This window comes from Octopus bimaculoides, chromosome 5 (genome assembly GCF_046866305.1).
Source record: "Octopus bimaculoides isolate indiv1 chromosome 5, ASM4686630v1, whole genome shotgun sequence".
Lineage (NCBI taxonomy): Eukaryota > Metazoa > Mollusca > Cephalopoda > Octopoda > Octopodidae > Octopus > Octopus bimaculoides.
The window spans coordinates 8,443,331-8,453,520 of record NC_142932.1 but is presented as its reverse complement, the minus strand read 5'-3'; the positions used below and the strand labels follow the sequence as shown (position 1 = coordinate 8,453,520).

Genomic DNA, 10,190 nt, shown 5'->3' with positions numbered 1-10,190 from the left:
AATTTTTAATATTGGTACATGACGAAAAGTTCGAGGAAACAGTTGCTAATATCGATCTCAATGCATGACAGGTACTCATTACATTGCTTTGGAGAGGTGAAAAACGGAAGGGGCAAAAACATGTATATTAATGCAAATCGTTAAAGATTTAGTAATGAAATTTAGTTGTAAATGTTCTTTAGAGAGAGATTGTGTGTATGTGTGTGTGTGTGTGTGTGTACGTATGTGTGTGTGCGTGTGTGTGATCACTTGATCAGCCAAAAATAAAGCCCAAATTTCCCTAAAATCATAGCCGACTATCTTTAAAAAAGAAAAAAGAAACGAGAAGGAGATGCTTATGCAGTTTGATGTTGCCTGTACATCAGCAGGATTCGAACTCGGAACATAGATAGGTACTTGGGTCGTAAATTACTACCGCTGCTTAGAATTATCCGAATAAAATTTAAAATGGAAAAAAAAAAAAAAAAGATTGGTGTTCAGTTGTATCGAACAGGCTGCCAACCGACAACTATTCACAGGCACGATCCCACTACTGCTCGACACGGGGCCTTTTGCCTGCTGCGTTTCCGCCCTGGGCCGAAGCGACCCTCCTTAGACAACCTGGTACTGTTGAGCTCCCTCTCCAGCACCATATTGATGCCGAGCTTAGCGCGGACACCCGATCGCCATAGAAGACCGACTACCAGAACTCCCATCCTCAAACCGGCCAACCAACCAAGCTTCCGAGTAGCTGGATTACAGGAGCACGCCACAACTCCCAGCGATTATAAGGTGTAAAATTTAGATACTTATATCTAACTATCATGAAATTTAATTTAAATTCAAATGTAATTATATATTATTTTGAACTGAATTTATTTTTTAATTTATTTATGCATATACGATATAAATACGTATGAAAAAAGGATAACTGTTTTATTTTTAAATATAGCGTTTTGTAAACAAATTCTTCCGAGAATACACGCCATTTTGTACCGCAAGGGACGTAACTCATATATTCACTCTAACAAATTCAAATAAGAATAAGTTGAGGAGAGTTTACATTTATTGTCTACATTGATCGACCTATATTCAGGGAAGTCTTAGCAGCATTATATGCCCTTGTGCAAGTCAATGCACTGAGGCCTATAGTATTTATTCACTGACAGCAAACCACCGCATACACAACTTAGAATTGGACTCCTACACTCTCTGGGGTATGCAGACGATATTGAGTATGGGAGTCCTGATAGTCGGTCTTCTACGATACCCTCGATCGACCAGCTCAGGGAAGCACTGACCATTTACAGGGGAAAATCAGCAAAGCTTGGCCTTCGGGTGAGTTGGGCGAAGACCAAACTGATGCATGTTGAACACCCTCTCCATACTCCCCTTCTCCATACTGGCCCCGACGTCGTCAGCTCCTTCGCCTACCTGAGCTCCATAGTAACCAACACTGGAGATCTGATCCCGGAGATCAACCGCAGATGTGGTCTGGCCGCTGGGGTCATGCACTCTCTATGGAAGCTCCTTTGGTGCCACTGCTCTATCTCTCAGAATACAAGGCTCTGCATCTACAATGCACCAGTCCTCTCCATTCGCCTGTATGGAGCAGAAACGTGGCTCCTCTCGAAGATCCAGACAAAGAGGATCGCTGGCTTTGATAGTAGAGCCCTGAGAACTATCTAGAACATCAGAAGGTACCATCATGTTTCCAACGAAGAACAGCACACGTGTACGCATCAGCCGACAGCCTCCCACGGGAGTCCCACCTCATAGTTATCCGTCACCTGCGCTGGTATAGACATGTCCTCCGTCTCCCACTAGATCTTCCTACTAGGGCTTTACTGTCATTTAACGCAGCAGCTGCAGACTGGAAGAGGCCTTGTTTCAGTCCCCCACCCCAGGTGGCTGCACATGATTTGGGAAGATCTCCAGAGGCTTGACATTACCGTGGAGGATGCAGAGGAGCTGGCACAGGACCACCAGCAATGGAGAGCACTGATGGACCTGGTCAGCTCTATGCATGATGATACCTCTGGACCACTAACCTGGAATGACCCCAGCCTCATCAAGCAAGCACATGAAACCAGACAAAAGTCAGTTGCTATACTCATGGGGCCCAGCCAACTGCTTAGTGTGTCATGTCCCAAAATGACACCGCCTATGATGACATGTGTTCCAGGTCTGACTCTTCCATTCTTTATTCTTATTTCTTTATTGCCTACAAGGGGCTAAACATAGAGGGGACAAACAAGTACAGACAAACGGATTAAGTCGATTACATCGACCCCAGTGAGTAACTGGTACTTATTTAATTGACCCCGAAAGGATGAAAGGCAAAGTCGACCTTGGCGGAATTTGAACTCAGAACGTAACGGCAGATGAAATGCCGCTTAGCATTTCGCTGGGCGTGCTAACGTTTCTGCCAGTTCTCCGCCTTTATTCTCCATTCTTTATTCTACACAGCAAGACTATGTTAACCAATATGTCCTTCCTTTTTCAAAACAGAAGGATGCGATCTGAGGAAGATTTGGTTGCTAATTCTTAACAGATATAGTCTCTACACTCCCTCCTCATCGACAACATACAGTTAATTACTCACACACACACACACAGAAATTGTTACTAATTCTGGGCCCCACTATTATGTTCTTAACTGATCAACAACTGTAGAAGAAGCTCCTGAGATGGTGCTGTTGTTGTTTCACCTACAAATATTAGACTGTGCCCAAGAGTAGACCACTTGACTGATATTGAGTCACAAATGTATTTCAACCTCTAATCCACACAGGATTTCTTTCCTTCTACCACCAATACAACACCCTCTCTTCTCAAAAAAGTAATCTGTTGCATACCACTGCATCACCCTCTCCCAAGCCTAGGACTAACCATTTTCCAGTTCCTTTGTCTACAGCTCAATTGTATTTATTTTATTGACCTTGAAAGGATGAAATGCAAAGTCGACCTCAGCACAATTTGAACTCAGAACAATGAGATACTGCTATGCATTTTGCCTGGTATGCTTATAATTCTGCCAACTCACTGCTCTTATATCTTCTAAAATATTCTTTGAACAATCACATCAAGGTTATTTCCTTGGTCTAAATCTTGATTAGTTTACTTCATAAAAGAAGTTAAGGGATCTTTTGCATAAACAGTAATACTTATTCAATATTATATTTCCTTAGCAATGATTTCAAACTGAATCTAAATGCAGAGTGAATAATCATTTATATCACTAGCATCATTTTTACATGTTTTTCCCTGGATATACAAAAATATGCAAATTGGGTCTCCCATAAGCTTTTAGTGCACTAAAAACTTTTTCCAAATATGTGCTGCTGAAATTGGGGTGTGCCTAACATACCTGTGTCTTTTATGCCATCAAATATTGTACTTCTTTTCTGCACATTAAGCATAAGCGCTATCAAGTTGGCTGTAGAGTTTTAAATTCTTTCCAGATAGAAATATTGTCCTTTTTTTTTTTTAATTGGTTAGTCAAGAGGGTGGGGTGGGAGGGAAGCAATGCTTATGATGCTTTTCAGGACCTCCATGACAGGTGGAAAATAAGGGAGGCACTTATTCTCAAGGTGGAGACCTAACTGAATGCTCGCAGCAGATGGAATTTTACTGAAGGAACCAAATGAGCCAGGTTATAGCATTAAACCAGGTGACATATTAAAGCTACCATGAAAGTAAGCCAGGGTAGAATTCAAAATGAAAATATAAAGAGCTGGAACTAATAAACAAAACATTTCATTCGAAGTTCTTATCATTTTGCTGCTTCATCACCTAAACTGGTACTTTATTTATCAACCCCGGAAGAATGGAAGACAAAATCAACCTCTATAGAAATTGTATCACTCATGCTGCTTAACAGTGGCATGTTATTCATAATAAATAATGCTTTGGCATTTGTGATTTGAAGCCACAAAAATAAAGTTCTTACCTCAACTTGCGATTGGGTACTGCCAGCAGATAGTTCAGTTGTTAACGTGTTGTCATGACCTCTCTTCATCCCGTCTCGCCTTTATCATTCACGGCATGAAAAAAGAGGGAAGCTTTTCTTCTCAGGTAACATCTCTGCCCTGATCTAAATGTCATTGCTCCCCTGTTCTGTTCACATAATCATCCATCCGCCTGGAGGTGCAATGTTCCCTTTGAGATCTTCATAGGGTCACACGGCTACCTTTCCCCCCTCCCCTTCGTCATCACCCTTTGAATATCCAGGACGTGACATGGCGTTCCATCCATGGAGACATTATTTAGAGTACTGATCACAGTCACCCTGCCCCCTTTCCCACTGAAGAAGTGCCCTGTGCTCCGCTTTTTGAACATTTTTCAGCTTCTCCAGTAAACCTTGCAAGGCCCACCAACCTCCTAATCTTGCTCATGTAATCGTCTATCTGCTTGCCGATTTATCTCACTCTTCTGAACTTGCTGTAAGCTTTAAAAGCCCCCTCCATGCATGTGTCCTTCAGCCGCTCTTCAATTTTTTCCGCTTTCTCTTGCACCTCATCCATTTCCAGGTAGACGTTCAGTGCACTGCCTTCTAAATGCAACTGCATAAGGTTAGCCACATCTTTTCCCTGAAGCTTCACCAGGAGCCTCACCTTCTTTATCCAGGCTACCACATCACCTTCCCCAGTGAACAGTCTCAATACATCACTACTGATTCTGATTTTTGTGGCCATGGCAAAAAAAAAAAAAAAAAAGAACAAGAGCAACAGAAAAATATTAAAAAATCCACTTCTTGGACGTATCCTCACAGCTGGTAAGACTGTGCCAAAATAGCTTGTGATTTGAAGACATGAAAATAAAGTTCTTAACTCGACTTACAATTGGGTACCGCCAGCAGATTGTTCAATTGTTAATACATTGTCACGACCCCTCTTCTTCATGTCTCGAGGGAAACTTTTCTTCTCACTCGCCATTGTGACATTATCTCCCCCCCCCCCCACTTCCACCACAACATTATATATTGTAGTACTTGACACTGTAAGAATTAGTCAGGTCCTCGTTGTCATTTCTTCTATATCAAGTAATCATGGATAGTGACAAACATTGCTGTACTATTATGTCCAGAGCCAACAAGTGAGTCTTTACGTGGTCACTCAAACTGCTAGAAATTGCTGCAAAATTTCCCACGAATTACACCCTACCATCTTGAAAAGGGAGGGCCACATTAGATAATGTAGTCCTAGATATGCAATGCCTGAGAGATGTATGTTGTAATCATAGTGACAATTTATTAATTATTGGGAGCTGATCTGAAACTAAACAACAAAAAACTCTACTACAATTGATGTTGCTAGCCTTCAAATATATTAGTCATTTACCAGGTTTTTGTGCTGTCCTCCTCCTAGCAAGCTGAGAATCTTTGATCAGATTTTTATCCCTAGTTAAAGCTGTTTCACTTCAGGTATGCAACTAATACCTTTGGAAAGGTCAAATGCATTACAGTTTCTCAATCACCATTTAATGTCCACTTCTTCATGCTTGCATGAGTCAAACGGAATTTGTTGAGGAAGATTTTCTATGACCAAACACGTTTTCCTGGGAAGTTTGGAAAGAGACGATCTTGTTTACATGATGCCCAAAGGTACACACACGGCACTTGTGCCCATGGCATGTGTAAGGACTTTCGAGCAAGATCGTTGCCAGTGCCCCTGGACTGGCTCTTGTGCGGGTGGCACGTAAAATACACCATTTTGAGCATGGTCGTTGCCAGTACCGCCTGACTGGCCTTCGTGTCGGTGGCATGTAAAAGCACCCACTACATTCTTGGAGTGGTTGGCGTTAGGAAGGGCATCCACCTGTAGAAACTCTGCCAAATCAGATTGGAGCCTGGTGAAGCCATCTGGTTTCACCAGTCCTCAGTCAAATTGTCCAACCCATGCTAGCATGGAAAGCGGACGTTGAACGATGATGATGATATATATAATAAAAAGTACTGGTGATGGTGTTATGTAAAAAGCACTCAGTACACTCTGTAAAGTGGTTCGCATTAGTAAGGACATCCAGCTGTAGAAACCAAGCTAAAGCACACTAGAACCTGGTGCAGCTCCTGGCCTTGCCAGTTTTTGTCAAGCCATCCAACCCATGCTAGCATGGAAAATAGATGTTAACTATTGATGATAATATATAGTGTATCTTGTGTTTAGAAATGGATGTATGACTTCTGCTGCTAAGTTTGGAGCTTCCCGTAGACTACCATCACCCAGTCTGCCTCCAGTACAGTGGTTAAGTGACTACTATACTTAGTAATATTACTAGTGATGATATACAGAGCAAACGTAAGAGAAATTGCAATAAACACGAGTTTGCATTATTAGTTCCTACATAGGTGTAGGAGTGGCTGTGTGGTAAGTAGCTTGCTTACCAACCACATGGTCCTGGGTTCAGTCCCACTGCGTGGCATCTTGGGCAAGTGTCTTCTACTATAGCCTCGGGCCGACCAATGCCTTGTGAGTGGATTTGGTAGACGGAAACTGAAAGAAGCCTGTCGTATATATATATATATATATATATGTATGTGTGTATGTGTTTGTATGTCTGTGTTTGTCCCCCCAACATCGCTTGACAACCGATGCTGGTGTGTTTATGTCCCTGTAACTTAGCGATTCGGCAAAAGAGACCGAAAGAATAAGTACTAGGCTTCCAAAGAATAAGTCCTGGGGTCGATTTGCTCGACTAAAGGCAGTGCTCCAGCATGGCCACAGTCAAAAGACTGAAACAAGTAAAAGAGTAAAAGAGTATATGTTTCACCATTGTGACTGTTTGGAACTCTGCATTGAATGTTCCGAGTGCAATTGGAGTTCTAAACAGCAACAATGGTGAAATTTATGCAGAAACTAACAATATACATTCGTGTTTATTGTAATTTCACACACATACATACATATCTATCTATATATGTGTGTGTGGGGGTGCATAAAAGGCACCCAGCACACTCTGTAAAGTGGTTGGCATTAGGAAGGGCATCCAACTGTAGAAACAATGCCACAACAAACAATTGGAGTCTGGACTGCTCCAGTCAAACCATCTAATCCATGCTGGCATGGAAAACGATCATTAAACGATGATGTGATTACACACACACAATTGACTTCTTCCAGTTTCCATCTACTAAATCCACTTGCAAGGATTTTGTTTGTCCAGAGGAAATTATTCTCAAACCAGGGATCCAACCCAAATGCTTGAGTGACACTTTGCTAAAGTGCAACAAGCCAAAGTAGTCGTATCAAACTGAACAATGCATTAATTTTGCCTCTTAAAGCAGGCTTCTCCATAATTTCTGCCTACCATATTTCATAAACAAAGCTTTGGTTGAACCAAGGCTATGGTAGAAGATACTTGCCCAATGTACTATGCAATGGGATTGAACCTAAAATTACATGAACTTCGTCAGCATACAGCCATGCCTGCATCTAAATCCCTTTGCTTTGAAGTTTTCAGGCTTTTGAGTCCTTTGATAATTGTGTTCTCATTCAACTTGATTCAAAACAGTGTAGTTACACGCTTAATCCTTTCAACATTGAAGTTACCCAAATTAGGATTTTAATTATTTATTCAAATATACGACACCTAGCCTTGAGGACAATTTACATTTCAAACAGGAAAACACCTGGCAAACTATAAAGATATGAATGTTTTTCTTACTCCTAACATCTTTATTTGAATACATTGACATATTTTTAAAGTCATTAGTTTTATGGATTCTAAGCATTAAACTATTGTAGCTTCCCAGGCAGATATTTGCATCAGATAGAAATAGTTTAACTGCCAGTAGCTATTGTGGTGTTTGGGCTGTGACGAGCTATGTGTTGTGGTGGAGAGGGGTGAGGCAAACAGAGGTGAAGCCAGACCGGAAGGGTCAGATCGGAAGTCGGCGACACGCGGTCGAAGGCTAGCATGTGGGGCCAGTGAGAAAACAGTGATGTTATGAGAAAGACGTGTTCTGATTAGGAGCGATCGTGTACCCCGCTGCGGTCGGCAAGGTAAGGTCCAACGCTTCATTCTGTCCTTTTGCTTCTTGTTGTCTTCTTCCTCCATCGCACCATAGCTATAAAATCAGAAGGCAATGAATTAATAAGACTCATAAGGGCATCAGACAAAATGCCTGCAGTACTTAGTTATAATCTTTTACACTTGGTGTTGAAACTACAGTGAAGTTAACATTGTCCTTTCATTTTTCCAGGACTGATGAAATAAATTACTGGTTAACTATTGGTTGTTGATTTAATATTCCTGTAGCAGAAGCATGTTCATTCTTTACCTTTAGCTATCCATGTTGTGCCCCTTTGCTTTTGGCCCATAACATGATGGTCAAGTCCATTTAGCTTTACACACACTGTCCATCCCTTAACATGATAGACTAGCCAAATGTCTCAACATCAGCTATTTAAAGGACCCTTATTTCCAGCTAATTCTTTAGGGAGGTGAGTTTGTTACAAGCAAGTTTTGATCTTCAGCATGAAAGCAGTTTATACCAGTTTGTAGCTTCAGCGCGGAGAGATTTATAACCAGAATCTTTGACGCTATGCTTTGCATTTTATCCAACATTTATCTTTAACTTAAAGAAACATTTTGAAACAATGTAATGTTTTTGACAGAGTTATACTTGTTGTGTATGTTGATGTATTTCACTTTAGTGTTGGAAATAAATGTTGCAGTGCAGTCAACTCTAACTTGACTTTGTATTTTCTTCCTGATATGCATCTGGACTCATGTTAATCAGAAGACATAATATTACCAGGGATTTAGACACATTCCATTTATTTAACCACATCGCTAAATTACTATAAAACTTCTTAGATGTAAGTGGAACTATAAAAGAAGAAGAATATGACACAAAATAGAAACTTTTGTAAAAATTTAATACTGAAAACAAAACAAAAAATTGTATCATTTATTTAAAAATACCCCTTTTTTTTTCTTTAGCAGCTTGGTTGTTCTGAAGTTGAAACATCTCTTGTAGTTGGTGATTCTGTAAACTGATTTGGTATGATAATATTTGTAAGGTTTTTTTTTTACTTACCTACCACCTCTTTCTCTCTAACTATGGTTTGTATCTATGGCATGTATCTTGCCTTTGGGTGTCTTTGGCAGAGTCCAGCCTGTTGCAAACATTCAAGCTTGATCTTGGCCCTAAGGTTACTTACCCCCATCCCAACTCATCAAGGGTCTTCAAAGCCCTGAAAAAGGGACATAAGAACTAAGTACCGCCTCTGGAAAAAATTTTTAAACTCGCTGAAGTCTATATCTCAAGCTTATAAAATCGCACAACATAAAAATTGCCAGGTTTTTATCGTGACATTTTTAACTTGACCATGCACAGACTGACACAGACAATAACATCCACACGGCAACTTAAGTACCGTGACAGTTATATATCGTGAGGACAATATATTTAATTAGGATCTGAGGCAAAAACAAAGACTGAATGAAACATTTTCATTATATTTTCCTTATAACAATTATCACAGACAGCAAAAAAGAAAAACGAAAGCAAAAAAATAACAAAAAAAATTATCTCAAAGGGAGATAACTTATCTCCCTTTGCAGTGAGTTTAACTTTGCCTTTCATTATTATAAAATCGATGGCGTTATTTGAATCATTTTAATCGACTATACACCGCTTTCTCCCAAGTGGCGCTGTGCCTAGATTATATTGTTTCTTTCTTTATGTACATGAGAGAGATAGGGAGTAATGAAAGAGGGGCAGACAGTAAAAAAGAACTACAAAATAAGTAAAAGAAAAAGAACTAGTAAAAAAAGTGAGAGAGAGCCAAATAAAGCAATAGAGAGATGATGACTGGTAGAAAGTAACAAAGCTAACGTTAGAGTGTGGTAAGAACGAAAGAGATAGATGCCTAGAAACAATTTAGGAAGAGGTTGCATTTACGTAAGAAGAGGCAAAGTTGCAGTGTGTGTGTGTGTCTGAAATTTAAAAATTAGAGAAGAGAGGAGAAAAGCCGAAAATAACGGATATGGAATCGAAATAATTATTGAAAGAGAAGTGTGACAGTACAATTGTAGAAGATATTTGCATATATCAACGTGTTTGTGTGAATGTATGCATGACTGCATTTGTGAACACATACACACACCTATGTAAGTTTCTGTATGTGTATGTGTACGCACTATTCTGATAGCAGGAATGTTTATATTAAGATGGATATATATGGTTTGTATGCATATACATA

General features: G+C 40.1%; 1 non-coding gene across 1 annotated transcript; it reads right to left on the bottom strand.

The window, feature by feature from the left end:
• Positions 1 to 464: 464 nt before the first annotated feature.
• Positions 465 to 762, bottom strand: LOC149135414 (signal recognition particle RNA). Its single transcript, XR_016242057.1, has one exon.
• Positions 763 to 10,190: the final 9,428 nt, after the last annotated feature.